General features: G+C 40.2%; 1 long non-coding RNA gene and 1 pseudogene across 2 annotated transcripts; one reads left to right on the plus strand and one right to left on the minus strand.

Moving 5' to 3' along the window:
- Positions 1–7,650: 7,650 nt before the first annotated feature.
- The window catches only part of LOC120435272, a 116,804-nt pseudogene continuing 108,864 nt past the window's right edge, over positions 7,651–15,590 (minus strand).
- LOC116336358 lies at positions 11,940–14,363 on the plus strand. 2 transcript variants are annotated; one of them, XR_005611624.1, is made up of 5 exons: positions 11,940–11,993; positions 12,714–12,794; positions 13,238–13,395; positions 13,756–13,842; positions 14,225–14,363. It is a non-coding gene; the product is annotated as an uncharacterized LOC116336358 (long non-coding RNA). The 2 variants fall into 2 exon arrangements; XR_005611623.1 differs by lacking the exon at positions 11,940–11,993 and having other exon boundaries at positions 12,664–12,794.

Raw genomic sequence — 15,590 nt, forward strand, 5'->3', positions numbered from 1 at the left:
TGTCATCCCCCTTTGTTCTTGGGATGGACTTTATGACTCGCACTTCACTAACAATACATGTCCCAACAAGAACTGTAATTATGGATGATAACCCCCCATGTCTTGATGAACTCTGTGAAGATGGCTTTGTTGAAGCTGATCTTGAGTGTGGAACAATGACTCTGCAGAACACCCCGCAGCTTTCCCTCCATGATAAGGCTGGAGAAGCTAACTTGGATTCTGAGGAGAGGGAAAAACTGTTAGAGTTGTTAAATAGTTTCGGTGACCTGTTTGATGGCCACCTTGGTCGCACTTCTCTGGCAGAACATGTCATTGTAACTGGGGATGCAAAGCCTGTTAACTTGCCACCATACCGCACCTCACCAGCTAAAAAGCAAATCATAGAAGAGCAAGTGAAAAAAATGCTACAGGATAACATCATCGAACCTCCATCAGGACCATGGGCAGCCCCCGTGGTCATTGTGAACAAACCCCCCCGCGAACCACGGTTCTGTGTTGACTTCCGTGGTCTAAATTAATTGACCGTGAAGGATTCTTACCCACTCCCGGGAGTGGATGAATCACTAGACTTTCTGTTGAGAGGGAAGTTTCTCACAACACTAGACCTTGCTAGAGGTTACTGGCAGGTCCCCATTGCTGAAGAAGCTAAACCAAAGACTGCTTTTATCACACACTGTGGCCTGTTTCAGTTCAGAGTCCTTCCTTTCGGCCTGTGTAACGCCCCTGCGACTTTTCAGCGGCTTATGAACAATGTTCTAGCTGGCCTGATTTATAAGTCCTGCGCGGTGTATCTCGATGACATTGTTGTCGCATCACCGACCTTTGAGCAACACCTGCTTGACTTAAAAGAGGTCCTTGGTAGGCTTCAGTCAGCTGGCCTCTCTTTAAAGCTGAGCAAATGCCAATTCTGCCTTTCAGAACTCACCTTCCTTGGATATCGTGTTACGCCGGCTGGCATTCATCCTGACCCTGACAAGGTGAGAGCTGTGACTGAGTTCAAAGTGCCGACCACAACAAAGCAGGTGTGACAGTTCTTTGGCCTAACTGGCTACTATCGCCGCTTTGTACAGGACTATGCCCGCCATGCAGAGCCACTCTTTGCCCTCACTAAAAAGGACATGCAGTTTCACTGGGATGACAAGTGCCAGGCAGCTGTGGACTTTCTGAAACATTCTATAACCTCAGCACCAGTCCTCAGGTTCCCAGATTTTTCGCGTCCATTCTTCATTCACACTGATGCATGCGATGCTGGTCTTGGAGCAGCATTAATGCAGAAAGATGAGGATGGCAAAGACGTTGCTGTAGCATTTGCTAGCCGTGCTATGCACAAATCGGAAAAGCCCTACTCGACTCCAGAGAAGGAGTGTCTGGCCGTGATCTGGGCCTTGGAACATTTTCGACCCTACGTCGAAGACCTGCATGTAACCATTTACACTGACCACAGCAGCCTCAAGTGGTTGATGTCTCGACCAAATCCCTCTGGCAGGCTTGCTCGGTGGTCTCTTCGCCTTCACGACTTTGACTTCAGCATTATCCACAAACCTGGAGAACGTAATAAGGTGCCCAATGCCCTTTCACGTAATCCTCTACCAGATGCGGATGCCCCCATTGATCTTCTCCCTCCCTATGCCGTGATTGGGAGCATGGACCTTCGTGCCCTGCCTTCTGTAATTGTTTCAGACCGCCCGCATGTTCGTCAACTGCAGCTTGAGGACCCAGTCACAGGCTCATTGCTCAACCAGCTGGAAAGTGACCAACAAACTGGGGAGGATAGTCAAAATCTGGAAAAGTACGTTGTCCATGATGGTCTCCTCTATTTCCTCGACCCAAAAATGAAATGTGGTCTCCACCCACTCAAGCAGCTTAAACTGTTTGCTTCTACTACACTCCGTGGTTATCTGCTCAAGTATTACCACGATCATCCTACAGCCGGACATCTGGGCATTGCAAAAACGCTGGCACGCTTGCGTCTCAGATTCTTCTGGCCAAACATGAACTCTGATGTGAAAAAGTATGTGGTGTCATGTTGTTCATGTCAAGCCACTAAGCCAAGTCAAAGAAAAACAGCAGGCCTTATGGTCCCTATCCAGCCACAAAGACCATGGGAGTACGCAGGGGTGGACTATGTTGGCCCACTGCCCCGCACGCAAAGAGGGAATGCTTATATCCTTGTTTTTGTGGACTATTTCTCAAAATGGGTCGAGGTGAGTGCTGTGAGAGAAGCCACTGCTCAAGTTGCTGCGAACAAGTTCGTTACTGACATTTTTGCCCGACATGGGTATCCCTCCTACCTTATTTCTGATAGGGGAACACCTTTCGTCAGTGAACTCTTTGAGCATGTTTTGTTGACTCTTGGGACTGAACACAGACTAACGACTGCATACCATCCTCAAACTAATGCAACTGAGCATGTAAATCGCACTTTGAAAACAGCTATTCGAGCATATGTTGGGGATAAGCACACTTCCTGGGACAAGTATCTTCCCCAGATCTGTTTTGCACTATGTACTGCGCCTCATGAGAGCACAGGCCTGAGCCCGTCCATGATGCTGTATGGGCAAGAGTTGGACACGCCCTTGGACCTTGTCACTCAACCCTCCTGGGAGGGACTGAGCGACCCTGAAACGTCCTACTCAGATAACCTGAGAGCTTCACTTCGGGATGCTCATGAACATGCTCACTTGGTGCTTGGAGAGAGTCATAAAAGGCAAAAGCACTACTATGATCTGAGACGTCGCACAGTCTCTTATGAAGTTGGAGACCTCGTCAGAGTAAAGTCGCACCCAAAATCAGATGCATCGTCCAACTTTTCTGCTAAGTTGGCCCCCCTTTACACGGGTCCCTACCGCATCTCCAAGAGGATGTCTGATGTGAATTACTGGGACGGATTTATGTTTTCTTCTCCAGACCTTCTTTGTTTGCAACGCTTGGGTTGTATGAACGCTGGGCGTTGTGTTGTTGAGCTGCAGCCGTTCAGCTGGGCTTTTATATGGTTGTTGAAGAAGGCGTATTAAATAACCACCGTGGATTACCGATACCAGGGTGGGTGTGTGTTCTTCCGACTAGCCTGCTAGGTGTTTTGCCGCCTCCTCTCAACCACGCAACACAACCCAACGTTACACACTGATAAAGGAACAGTCCAACATTTTCACAAATATACTTCAATCCATACGTGGATCAAACTGCTGATGATTTGGACTGATCCTGGATCTGTCAGTACATCACTGTATTGAATGAAATATGACTGATTCAAACTGTCACCATCATTATCTTTATATCCCACTTCTGTTTAGCTGGAAAGGACACCTCCCTGCCTTTGCTGCCAGCTGTTTTTCTCCTCTTGGTGTCAGTGTGGTTACTGTACATGACCTCTGACCTCTGAGTGAGTGCAGGCTTGTTTTTCATGTGTTTTCATGCCACCTGAAACCTGTTCATGTTCTGATTTAACAGCAGATTTCTCCACATGCAAACAGAGAAATTTCTGCCTTTGTCACACAAACAGTGGATATTTGTTTTTGAATATTTGAATATGGCCCCTTAGTAGTTGAAACTATTAAGGGACCAGTGTATTTCCTTAGCAAACACTCTGATCCTCATGTTAGTACACTGAATCGTTCTGCTGTCAGCTGACATCACTGAGAAACACCTGTCAGTCTCCTTCTGTCCTCTGAAAGTCTGAAAATTCATTTCTCATTAAGATTATTTCCATTCTGAGTTATTGTCACATTTATATATCATGTAGGGTTTGAAAACGATGTGCCGGGAGTCCGCTGTTCTCGCCAGCTCTAGTGAGCCTTGACCTCCAGGTCAGCTATCAAGCTGGTGGGTAACACACGTCTCCGAAAATGTCAGAGCACTTGTGCAAATATGTGATGTCTTGATAAATCAAGCAGATATTTAAACTTAACACAGCTACATTCTCGCCTGAAAATATCTTAAAAGTTTATTTTGTGACCCAGAAAGAGTAATAGTTAAAAATGTAACCACACTCCTCCGCCATTGCCGCATTTCAGTTTTGGACAAAATGCCTTCTGGGATATTTAGCTGTACCAAGTCCAATCAAGGTACCACTGATGCATGCTCGATAAAATGGTAAGAGCGAGAACACATACAGGAATTTTTCACATTCTCGGCTTGATGCGTACTTTGAATTGGAAAGGTACTTGGATTCCGACTGATGATGTATCACAAGTCCAGGAGAACCCAAGTACACAGAACTACACATATTGAGACATGGCTTATGACTCCCTCGTACTCACTCAGTTTCTCTCAACCTACATCTTCCTGGGGCTGATGTGACGTGGTGCTTAGGATTACCATAATGAGTCTACTAAAAAGTGCAGCTATGCTGCATTCAGGAACCATTAGAATATTAGAGATTGTGCAAACCGTTCAAGAGTTACGGCAGTTTTAAGAACTGTTGGAAAAATCTGCAACGGGTTCGGAGATAAATTAACAGGGACCCAATGAAGGGAAGCCAGTATAGGAGAAATCTGCTCTCTCTTTCTAGTCCCTGTCAGTATTCTTGCTGCAGCATTTTGGATTAACTGAAGGCTTTTCAGGGAGTTTTTAGGACATCCTGATAATAATGAATTACAGTAGTCTAGCTTAGAAGTAATAAATGCATGAACTAGTTTTTCAGCGTCACTCTGAGACAGGATATTTCTAATTTTAGAGATGTTGCGCAAATGGAAGAAAGCAGTCTTACATATTTCTTTAATATGTACATTGAAGGACATTTCCTGGTCAAAAATGACTCCAAGGTTCCTCAAAGCATTACTGGAGGCCAAGGTAATGCCATCCAGAGTAAGAGTCTGGTTAGATACCATATTTCTAAGATTTTCAGGACCGTGTACAATAACCTCAGTTTGATCTGAATTAAGAAGCAGAAAGTTAGCGGCCATCCAAGTCGTTATGTCTTCAAGACATTTCTGCAGTTTAACTAATTGGTGTGTGTTACCTGGCTTCATGGATAGATAGAGCTGGGTGTCATCTGCATAACAGTGAAAATTTATGCTATGTCTTTTAATGATGCTGCCTAGGGCAAGCATGTATAGTGTAAACAGAATTGGTCCTAGCACTGAACCCTGTGGAACTCCATAATTAACCTCACACCTTAACTAATTGGTGTATGTTATCTGGCTTCATGAATAGAAAGTTGGATGTCATTTGCATAGCAATGAAAATGTATGCTATGCCTTCTGATGATACTGCCTAAGGGAAGCACGTATATTGGCCAATCCCCCACCTTTCATTTATTATACTATTACAAAAACAAACAAACATAAAAACGAAAAATCACCATTGGCCCACCGGGCAAATGCCCGGTATGCTCGATGGCCAGTCCAGCTGTGCGGTCAGCTGGTGGGTAACAGGCATCTCTGAAAATGTTACAGCACTTTTGCAAATATGTGATGTCTTGATAAATCCAGCAGATATCTGAAGTTTACACAGCAACAGTTTTGCCTAAAAAAAAGTCTTAAAATGTTATTTTGTGATCCAGAAAGAGTAATATGTCAAACTCCGCCACTCTTTCTTCCACCACTGCCTCGTTTAAGTTGTGGACGAATGCATTCTGGGATGTTTTCCTGGGCTTAGCTAAACTAGCTAGCGAGCTGATTGAAGAACAAAACAGCAGAAACAATCAGAAATTTTGCATCCAAGTCTGTGATTGAGTTGACCGCGCACGAACCAGAGATGTTGTGAGCGCGAACGACACACTGAGCGCAGGTCTGCAGATGTCTGTGAGCACACAGAACAGAGATCTGAGCAATAGCAAATGCCAACAACCGAGCGAGAGGTGTGGTTATTGTGAGTGTATAATCGCAAACACTTAAATTCTTTTCTTGCACGCAGAAATTAATTTTGTTGTTAAATTAAACTTTTGTTTGCTCAAAAAAATTTCTCCCCAACTTGCAACATTTGTTGCACGTAAATTTTTTACCTGCGCTCAGAATAGAGGCACTAAAATAAAGCCATAATCAGGAAATGATCAGACAGGAGAGGGTTTTCAGGAAACACTGTTAAATGTTCAGTTTCTATGTTAAAACAAGATCTAGAGTGTGATCAAAGTGGTGGGTGGGTTCTTTTACATTTTGAGATAAGCCAATTGAGTCTAATAACAGATTAAATGCGATGTTGAGGCTGTCATTTTTAGCATCTACATGGATGTTAAAATCACCCACAATAATTATTTTATCTGAGCTGAGCACTAAATCAGATAAAAAGTCTGAGAAATCAAAAACTCTCTACAAGGCCCAGGTGGACGATAGATGATAACAAGTAAGACTGGTTTTTGAGTTTTACAGCTGGGGTGGACAAGGCTAAGCATCAGGCTTTCAAATGAATTAAAAGTCTGTCTTGGTCTTTCGTTAATTAATAGGCTGGAATCAAAGGAGTTTGCAAAGTCCTTTGACTACGATGACCTGGATGACTGAGAACCTTCACAGACAATAGGCTGGAATGAAAAATTGCTGCCACACTGCCACACATAAAGCGCCTTGAGGCGACTGTTGTTGTGATTTGGCGCTAGAAATAAAATTGATTTGAATTTAATTGAATAGAGTGACTCGGGGGTGTTGATTCATTTAAACTAACATAATCATCCTGCTGCAACCAGGTTTCTGTAAGGCAGGATGAGTCAATTTGTTGATCAATTATTAAGTCATGTACCAACAGAGACTTGGAGGAGACAGACCTAATGTTTAATAATCCACATTTCACTGTTTTACTCTTTGGTGCAGATGTGGATACTGTATTGTTCTTTCTTTGTGATTTTTTTTGGGGGGGGGCAGAGAGGCTTGTAAGACTGCAACTCTGCTTTCTGGTCCCAACTCTGGATAGTCGTGTTTTCGGGGAGGGCCAGTTTTCTAGAAATGACAGCTGCTCCATCCAAATTGGAATAGATCTTGTCTCTCCTCTTTTCTGTAAAGCCCACATTGGGTTTTTTTTACACTACTCAGACAGCCAGCAATTTAAGGAGAACATATGGCTAAACATGTCAGTCCTGATCTGATTGGCAAAGAGACCAGAGAAAACTACAGAGTCCGACATTGTTTTTGCAAAGTTACACACCAATTCAATATTTATTGTAGTGACCTCCAATTGACATAACCAGGTGTCATTACTGCCGATGTCAATTACAATTTTACTGAATTTATGTTTATCCTCAACCCGCAGTTTTGAATGCAGCCTGATTTCGTACAACGGTTGGAGGCTGTTAGACTAGCTTGACCAAAAGATAAATGATAAGTTGTTAGTAAAGTTTTGTCAAAGCAATGTGTAGTAGAAGCTGACAGGGGAATGATAAGTGTTATTGTGAATTCAATTAATAAGTAGCTATAATTAAGTAGCACTACATCTCTAAACTGTTACATCTGAGATGATAAATCCAGTTGAAGTTGGGCGGTGATAAAACTACCAACTTAGAGTGTCTATACAATTAAATGTACACAGATCTATACAAATGGTGAATAAATGGTGAGCAAAAGGCACATTTCCTGGAAAGCATCTCCTGGTAGACCCCCTACATTAATAACTGTTTATTATTCAGCTAGACGAATGCATGAATAAACAGGAAGTGAGTGAATGACACAGGAAATGTTTCCAGCTCTTCCTCCTCTATCAGACATTCTCTCCATACCTGAGAGTCTCCAGTCTCCAGCCTGGATCTTTCAGTGCAGCCGACAGCAGTTTCATTCCTGAGTCTCCTGGATGATTGTAGCTCAGGTCCAGCTCTCTCAGATGGGAGGGGTTGGAGCTCAGAGCTGAGGCCAGAAATGTACATCCTTCCTCTCTGACAAGACAGTGTGACAAACTGCAGACACACAAAACAATTCATCCATGGACACTTCACTGAACGCTTGCCTTTGTTTTGCCTTTTTTCCAGAGACAATGATCCTCATTCATTTCATCCATTCAATTCAAGTTAGCTTTATAAGGCGGCACATGATCACAGCAGTGACTGTGATGAAGTTGTTGCAACACAAGGTGACCAATCCATAGGGTTTATTGGCACCTTAAGCCTGCAGTCTGAGAGTCTATAAAGACCTCATAGAATAATATGCTACTATGAGGTCTTCCATGTAAGATGTGTCCTGAATATTCAGGAGTTTGTATATATATATATATTTTTTAACTTTGATTCTGGATTTAACAGGGAGCATAAAAGGAGAAGCTCCTGTCTGTACTCTCACTGCAGCATTTTGGATCAACTGAAGGCTTTTAAGGCAGTTTTAAACAACCTGATTAAAAATTGGATTACAACCTAGAAGCAATAAGTGTGATACTCAATTTAAAAAAAAAACACTCTGCGAAAGCATCTTTTAGATTATTTAAACATTTCATCAATATTGATCAAGGAAGGAATGACATAACTTCATCTAAAAGAACTCCAAGTCTTTCAATTAAAAATTTTCAAGTTTCTGAAAATTACAAACAGTAATTCAGAGTCTGAGAATCTAACCAAAAGGTAAACAAAATATAACCATTTTACTATTTTATCAGTTATCTAATATATATTCTAAATAATATAGAGTGGAGAAAATTGAAACCTGACCCAAGACTTTCTAATGTACAATGTGGACTCTGCAATGCAGCTGAAAGAAGCTTCACTCCTGAATCCTCCAGGTCATTGTCACTCAGGTCCAGTTCTTTCAAGGTAGAAGACTGGGAGCTAAGAACTGAGGACAGAACTTCACAACTTTTCTCTGAGAGGTGACAAACACCCAGTCTAAAATGAACAACACAAATACAAGCACACTGTTTATAAAGTGTAGTGATGCTGCAGTGATAAGTTACTAGATTTTGCAAAATGTAATGTAGATTTACTATCTTAGCAGCTTTTGCCTTATTTTAAACACATCCAAAACATGGCACATTACAGTGACTTAAAAATAATGACAAATAGTAAGACACAACTACAAATGGAAGGATTTTACCATTAGTAACTACATTTTCAACATATTAAATATGTAATTTGATGACAAATAATGTATCCTTTGGTCTAACCTCAGAGTTTCCAGTGTACAATGTGGACTTTGAAGTGCAGTAGACAGAAGTTTTACTCCTGAATCCTGGAGGTTGTTGTTACTCAAGTCCAGCCCTCTCAGACTACAGGACTGGGAGCTTAGAACTGAGGTCAGTACTTCATAACTTTTCCTTGAAAGAAAACACCCACTTAATCTAGAAATAAAAAACAAACAAAAATGTTTTTTGATCATGCAGTGATGAGATGCCAGATTTAGCATATTTAATGTTGTTTCTTGTCTTATTTTAAACACATGAACATTGTCTGTCTCCCTAACCCAAAATCAGAGTTGTTTCCACAGGAAAGGGATATGGAAGCTGAAAATCCAGGAATCACAAATAAGACTTTAATGCTCATTCCATACCTTACACATGATGGTGTGTGTCAAAATGATGTCACATTTGCTAGTGCATGCTTTGGTGTCCCTTTATAGACATGAAATTCACACTATAATAATGCAACCAAAAGCAAATAAAAGGTATGTGACATGTTTTTGCCTGTTATTTAGTAATGGAACACAGATTCAAGATAATACTGAGTGGAAAAGACTGAATCCTGACCTTAGACTTTCTAGGGTACAATGTGGACTCTGCAGTGCAGCAGACAAAAGCGTTACACCTGAATCCTGTAGGTTGTTGTTACTCATGTCAAGCTCTCTCAGGCTCGAGGACTGGGAGCTGAGAACTGAGGACAAAGCTTCACAGCTTCTCTCTGAGAGCAAACAGCCACTCAGTCTAGAAACAAGGAACACAGAGAAAACCACTTGATTAAAGTGCATTGATATAAAGGTCGGATATAAAGTGCAGTGAGGATCTACTAGATTTGTCAACATTTAATGTCTAAGTGGAAACAGCCACTCTGTCTGAAAACAGAAAAAACAAATAAAATCTTTGTTCAAAATACAACACTTTTAATCTTGAGCCTAAATAGGAAAAAAGGTTGGTGTGCAATAGAATTCATGCTTAAAAAGCTTCAACTCTAAGCTGCCAACAGCTCTGTCTCCCTGTCTCTCCTCCTGTCTTCTCTGCTATGTTCTATCCAAGTACTATTAGTCTTATGTTTTAGCAAGACATTTAACTAAACTGTTTTCTTTTGAGGAACATGTATGAAGTTTATGCATACCTGTTCCCAGAATCATAGCTCAAGTAAGTCATGATTCAAAAACTGCATTTTGTATTTGGTTGAATTGTCATTGTCTAATATTATATTTTGTTTTTTCTTTTTTTGTTGTTTTTTTATGATCCAAAAAATTAAAGTGTGATAAAAAACAAACAAACAAACCATAAATAAGGAACAAGACAGATTTTCTGCAAACTGTATTTGAGTGTAAGTGCTGACAATTAGGGCTGGGTGATATGGCCTAAAATTCATATCGCGATATAATTTGAAGCACATGCAGTAACGATATATATAGCGATATATTCTTTTCTTCTGTATAACGTATTTTCCACACTATAAGGCGCACTTAAAATCCTTTAATTTTCTCAAAAATCGAGAGCGTGCCTTATGCATGAATTCTGGTTGTGCTTATTGACCTCGAACCGATTTCTGCGTGCAGAAATCTGTTAAAAAATGTTCTAGTACAACTTTGGTAAGCCCCACTGCTTGATGGATTATCAGAGCATTACGGCTGCCATAGTGAGGAGCTTCGCGGAGTAATCTGGGTCCAAAACTCCGTCCCCTTCAGGTCCCAAAGTCAAACGAACACTAAAAGAGTTAAAAACGGTCTAAATTCTTTCATCTTTAATAAAATCATCAGCGTTGCTGCTTTATCGGGTGTAACAATTAAGTTTAACATCCATGCATCCATGAAAACAGGAAGTTAGCTCGCTAGTTTACACCTAAACATTTCATACCATGTTCTGACTGAGAGATTTTTGAAACTAATTAAAACGTACAGCTCTGCTACTACTTCCAACATAAATGAAGACAGAAAACTAAACAGCAGTGGCGTTTGTAGGGTTACTGAAGTTGGACTACCTGGTATATAATGTTGTGCTACGTGATTGCTAGCGACGCAGCTATGTTAGCATAACATTAGCACAGTGAAGCTGGAGGATGAACGCCAACATCTTTCCACTCGATAAAAGTTAACGTGCGGGATTCTGGTGGTTAGGGACAAATGCAATCGTATAGCAGGATGCTATACACGGGCCAAACTTCAGTCAGGAGAACAACTGAGATTATTCATCCACAATATGAGGTTAGTCATTAATATACTGCAACAACATGGGAATAGAACAGCTGTGAGAGAATTCAACATTAATGAATCAATGTTACGTAAGTGGAGGAAGTACAGTTTTTGGCTTTCCCCATATTTCAAAAGTGCTTCATCTCTTTGCCATGACTGTCGCCCGCCATAATTTGCAGATGATAATGGTTTTATCCGCTGCGATGCTTTAGACCAAAACAGGCGCAGCTTGATGACATCATCAACATGCGCTATCGCGATAGAGCGATATAGTCAAAATCTCTATCGTTGGCCAAATTTATATACACTGTAAAAACGATAACTAGTAATTGTTGATTTGAGTAAAGTTTTCAAATTAAACTGACTTAGAAATAAAACTTTCCATTTACAACCTAAAATAGCTTGTCTGCCCAACAAATTTCTTCCATTGTTGTCCTAACTAAGATTTTCTAGCGAGCATAACAAAGATTATCAACTTTTGAGTAGATTTTTTTAGTCGAGTTGGGAACCGTGGAAACCCGTAGGTGACTGGCACACGTCGTGGTCTGAATAAGTTTGAACTAGACCAAACGAGTCTGAGCAGACTGTGTGATAGTGGTTTGTCGATGTGTTCTGAACTGAAAACCTGCTAAGAAACTTTGAACAAACGTGGCCAAAGTTGGATGAAAATTAAAATTTTTCGACCATTACGGATTTTACCTGGTCTGAAATTGGAGTGTATTATTTGACCATTTTTTGGACAGGTGCGGAGCTGCCGGCCATTTGCCCTAGCAGGTAAGCTAACGACATCTGTTATTAGGATTTTCTACAAGCGCTAGGCTGCATCCTCCTGAGGACCCAGGAGGGTGGAACGAGTAAAGCACTGAAAAAAAAGCCAAACAATAACATATTTAAGTCATCTAAGGGACTTATATATCATGTTTAAGCTAGCGAAGGACCGCTGGGGTTGAAAATGATATGCCAGGAGTTCGCTGTTCTCGCTGCTCTAGCGAGCCTTGAATCCCAGCTAGCTATCGAAGCTGGTGGTAACAGACGTCTCCGAAAACGTAGAAGCATTTTGCAAAAAAATGTGTTGTCTTAATAAACTGAGCAGATATTTGAAATTTACACAGCTACATTCTCGCCTGAAAATACCTTAAAAGTTTACTTTGTGACCCAGAAAGAGTAATAAGAGTAATATTAAAACTAAGTGGCTGCCGCCATTGTTTGAAACTAGAATCGGCTGGGCCGCGCTATGAATTCTGGCATAGGGTGGGCCACGAAGGATACACCTGACCCATCCTTCAAAGCTGTGGAAAGTATTGTGTTGTTTTGAGAGCCTTTTTGTTGGTGGAGTATTGATTTTATGTACAATTCCACGGGTAGACGCGATCTGTACGGTCCGACTTTGCACATGCGCAGTAAGGATCGGGAGTCCGATCCGTTTTTTTTTCTCGCTTTTTTTTTTTCTACATTATATTGAAATGTTTCATTATTGCAAACATTTTCTCTCAGGCGGAGAGAGGTCGTGGAGTGTCAGCCTATGGTATCTGAGGTCCAGGAGAGATGACTCCGCTGCTGTTTTCCTCTGAGGAGGTAAGACTGTCCTAATTTATTTATAATTTAATTATTATTCAAATTGGCCATTATTTATACTTATATTGAAGCAGTACGGTATTTGCTGGGGCAATCTCATAATTTTGACTTAGCATGTATTTTTTTTTTTTTGTGCTAGAAATAGGACTTCTATAGTCTGAGATTGTTAGGAAAGAATACTAAGACAGGTCACAGAATCTGATTGGTCACAGATTTTGGTGCAACTTAGAACATAATATGTATTTTCATATTGATACTGGGTTTTGTGGGGGGTGTTTCTATTCCTGTGCAAAAGACGTATTCATGAGAGATTTTTGAAGTAGGTAGGTTTTGCTGTTGATGACACAGTCAGGCATATAACATGGTGCAGACTGTCCAAGACAGCTACCCAGGAATTTTCTGTGCTGAATAAATGACAATATTTTGGTGAATGTATTGTTTAGATATCTGAAAATTTCATCGGATCACAAGCAAAGACCTCCTGGGGACCTTCAATGCGTCCCTTGACAAAGTTGTGCCTGGCCTGCTGAAACTGTACTGGTCTAAGAAGGGAGCTCTTGGTGAGGAGATGGAAGACCTCCTGGATAAACTTGATGAACAGGTGAGTGAAGTGCTTCTTTATCTGACATTTTAGAAGAGAGTATACTTTTCTCTTAACAGAAACTGAAAAGATGTTGGCTTCAAACAAAACACATCAGTGGACATGTCAGTAAAAATGAATGTCATGAGTCATTGCTTTGTTCTTATTTGGCAGTATTTTATTTAATTTGTAAAACGAAAGTAAAATTGTTAACATGGTGTTGTTGTTGTTTTTTTTTTGGGGGTTGTACGTTTTTGCGTGTTGCTGGGTCTGACCTGTGCTTTACTTTCATTACTATGAGAGTTCTGATTTTGCATTGTGTATAGTACACCATGTTACTTCACTAATTGAAATTCTTGTTTTCCACTGAATACTCTTTAGACATCCAACACTGTGTCCAAAGGGCACTGAGAGGCCTGCCCATTTTCCTCAAGAGAAGATGCAACAGAGGTTTTCCTGAAGTGCTTAGTAAGTACAAAAAAATAATGCAAGTAAAACTAATTGCTATGAGATGTTTTTAAAGGATGAGTTTATCCAAAATGGAAATGTACACTTCCTCAGTGCAGTCCAGACAATTTTATAGTGGGGATTGCAGTTGTCATAACTCTCACTCCTTTTTTTTTCTGCTGAGCAGCAGCTGGGCATTGTTAGTGGTTGTTCCATAGCAGAAAATATTTTTGTACAAAACTCACAAGGTGGCATTAGTTAAAAGAAAATAAGCTTTTCTTCTTAAAACCTCCATGGGTCAAACGACCAGCATGGTATAGAGGTTAAAGTTAAAATCTTTAGAAATTTGTTTTGTCTTTAGTTTTTCTTAGCTTTCAATAATTCATATTTTACTTTTCTTCAGGACACTGACATTTTGGAACCAGTGTTGAACGGTGCATCAGTTGCCATCCTCACCATCCTACAAGATGACGATGCTGATACGTCTGTGCGAGAACATGCAGTTGTGTTGGAAGGGGACATTGTGCTACATAACATTCCAGATCTCTACTGCCCTGGCACACCTCTTTGGCCTTCTGTATGCCCTCAACATTGATTATCCAAAGCAGATGAGTTTTACCTTTGAAGCAATTCAGGCCATCTTATTTTGGCCTGGTCGGACAATATGAAGGTGAAGTGGATAAATCATTATTCGAAATGTAAATTTTAGTCAGATGAATCTGTATTGTTGAGAATATATGGTGAAAATTTGTCTTGTAGTATTTTAAAAGATTTGTTATAGTGTTAGTTTCCTCTTCATTGATGGTAACATTTCTAAGAACTTTTAACTTCCATAGTTCATCATAGTAAGCCTGTGTAAAATGTCAATGTCTGGGTACATAGGCAATCGTTTGTGGCACTACCCTATTTAATGTGCAATAGTTATGTTCAGCTTTTACAAGACGGTCAGGGTGTGTGTGCATGAATTATTAAGTTGCTGGACACTTTTCTTTTTGGTTCTGGACTCTAGAATTTTAACGTCTCTGCTGGGGTGCTCAAAGCACCCAAAAGAAACTGGCAACACGTTTTTGTTTGTTTGTTATTTCTTTTCTTTCTTTCTTTTTTTTTTTTTAACAGAAATTCACCCTACTACCCATGACATTCTGAAATGTACTGAAAAGACTGTTGAACAAAATAAATAAGCTTTTAGATAACATTGAATTGTGCTTTGTTTTATTCTATATCTATTTATTAAGTGTTTTTTCAAGTATAATAACAACATACATTTTCCTTTGTTTATATAGGTAAATTTTCAACTCACTGGAGTAAGAATTGTATGATTACTCAACAAGAATATTTGTGTTTGGTGAAGGCAGAAATACATGGCATTGAAACCAGAATTTCTTCGTTAGACTTCCAGGATTATCCTAATTAGGTGAACAAGAAGATCCACGTTGGCAGAACTTGTAAATCTTAGTTGAGTCAACAACAGTTGGCAAAAGTTGAGAAAACTCAAAAATCTCTTGCATCATGTTGCCTTGAAATTTTACGTTTTCTCAACATTTTCTTTTTTACAGTGTATTATATATTATCACCTTACCTTATTGTAACCTTTGACCTATTTCCTTGTTAGCCTTGATAAACCTTCATCTTCCTTGATCAAACCTTGAAATTTCTTTCACCTTTAAACCTGAGGCTTAAATTAAACCTTTGTTAAAAACCTTCTTACCAACTTGTAATTCCAACTTTATTCATAAATATGTATCTAATTTACCATTTACCATGTTTTT

The sequence above is a fragment of the Oreochromis aureus genome, linkage group 3 (assembly GCF_013358895.1).
Source record: "Oreochromis aureus strain Israel breed Guangdong linkage group 3, ZZ_aureus, whole genome shotgun sequence".
Taxonomy (NCBI): domain Eukaryota; kingdom Metazoa; phylum Chordata; class Actinopteri; order Cichliformes; family Cichlidae; genus Oreochromis; species Oreochromis aureus.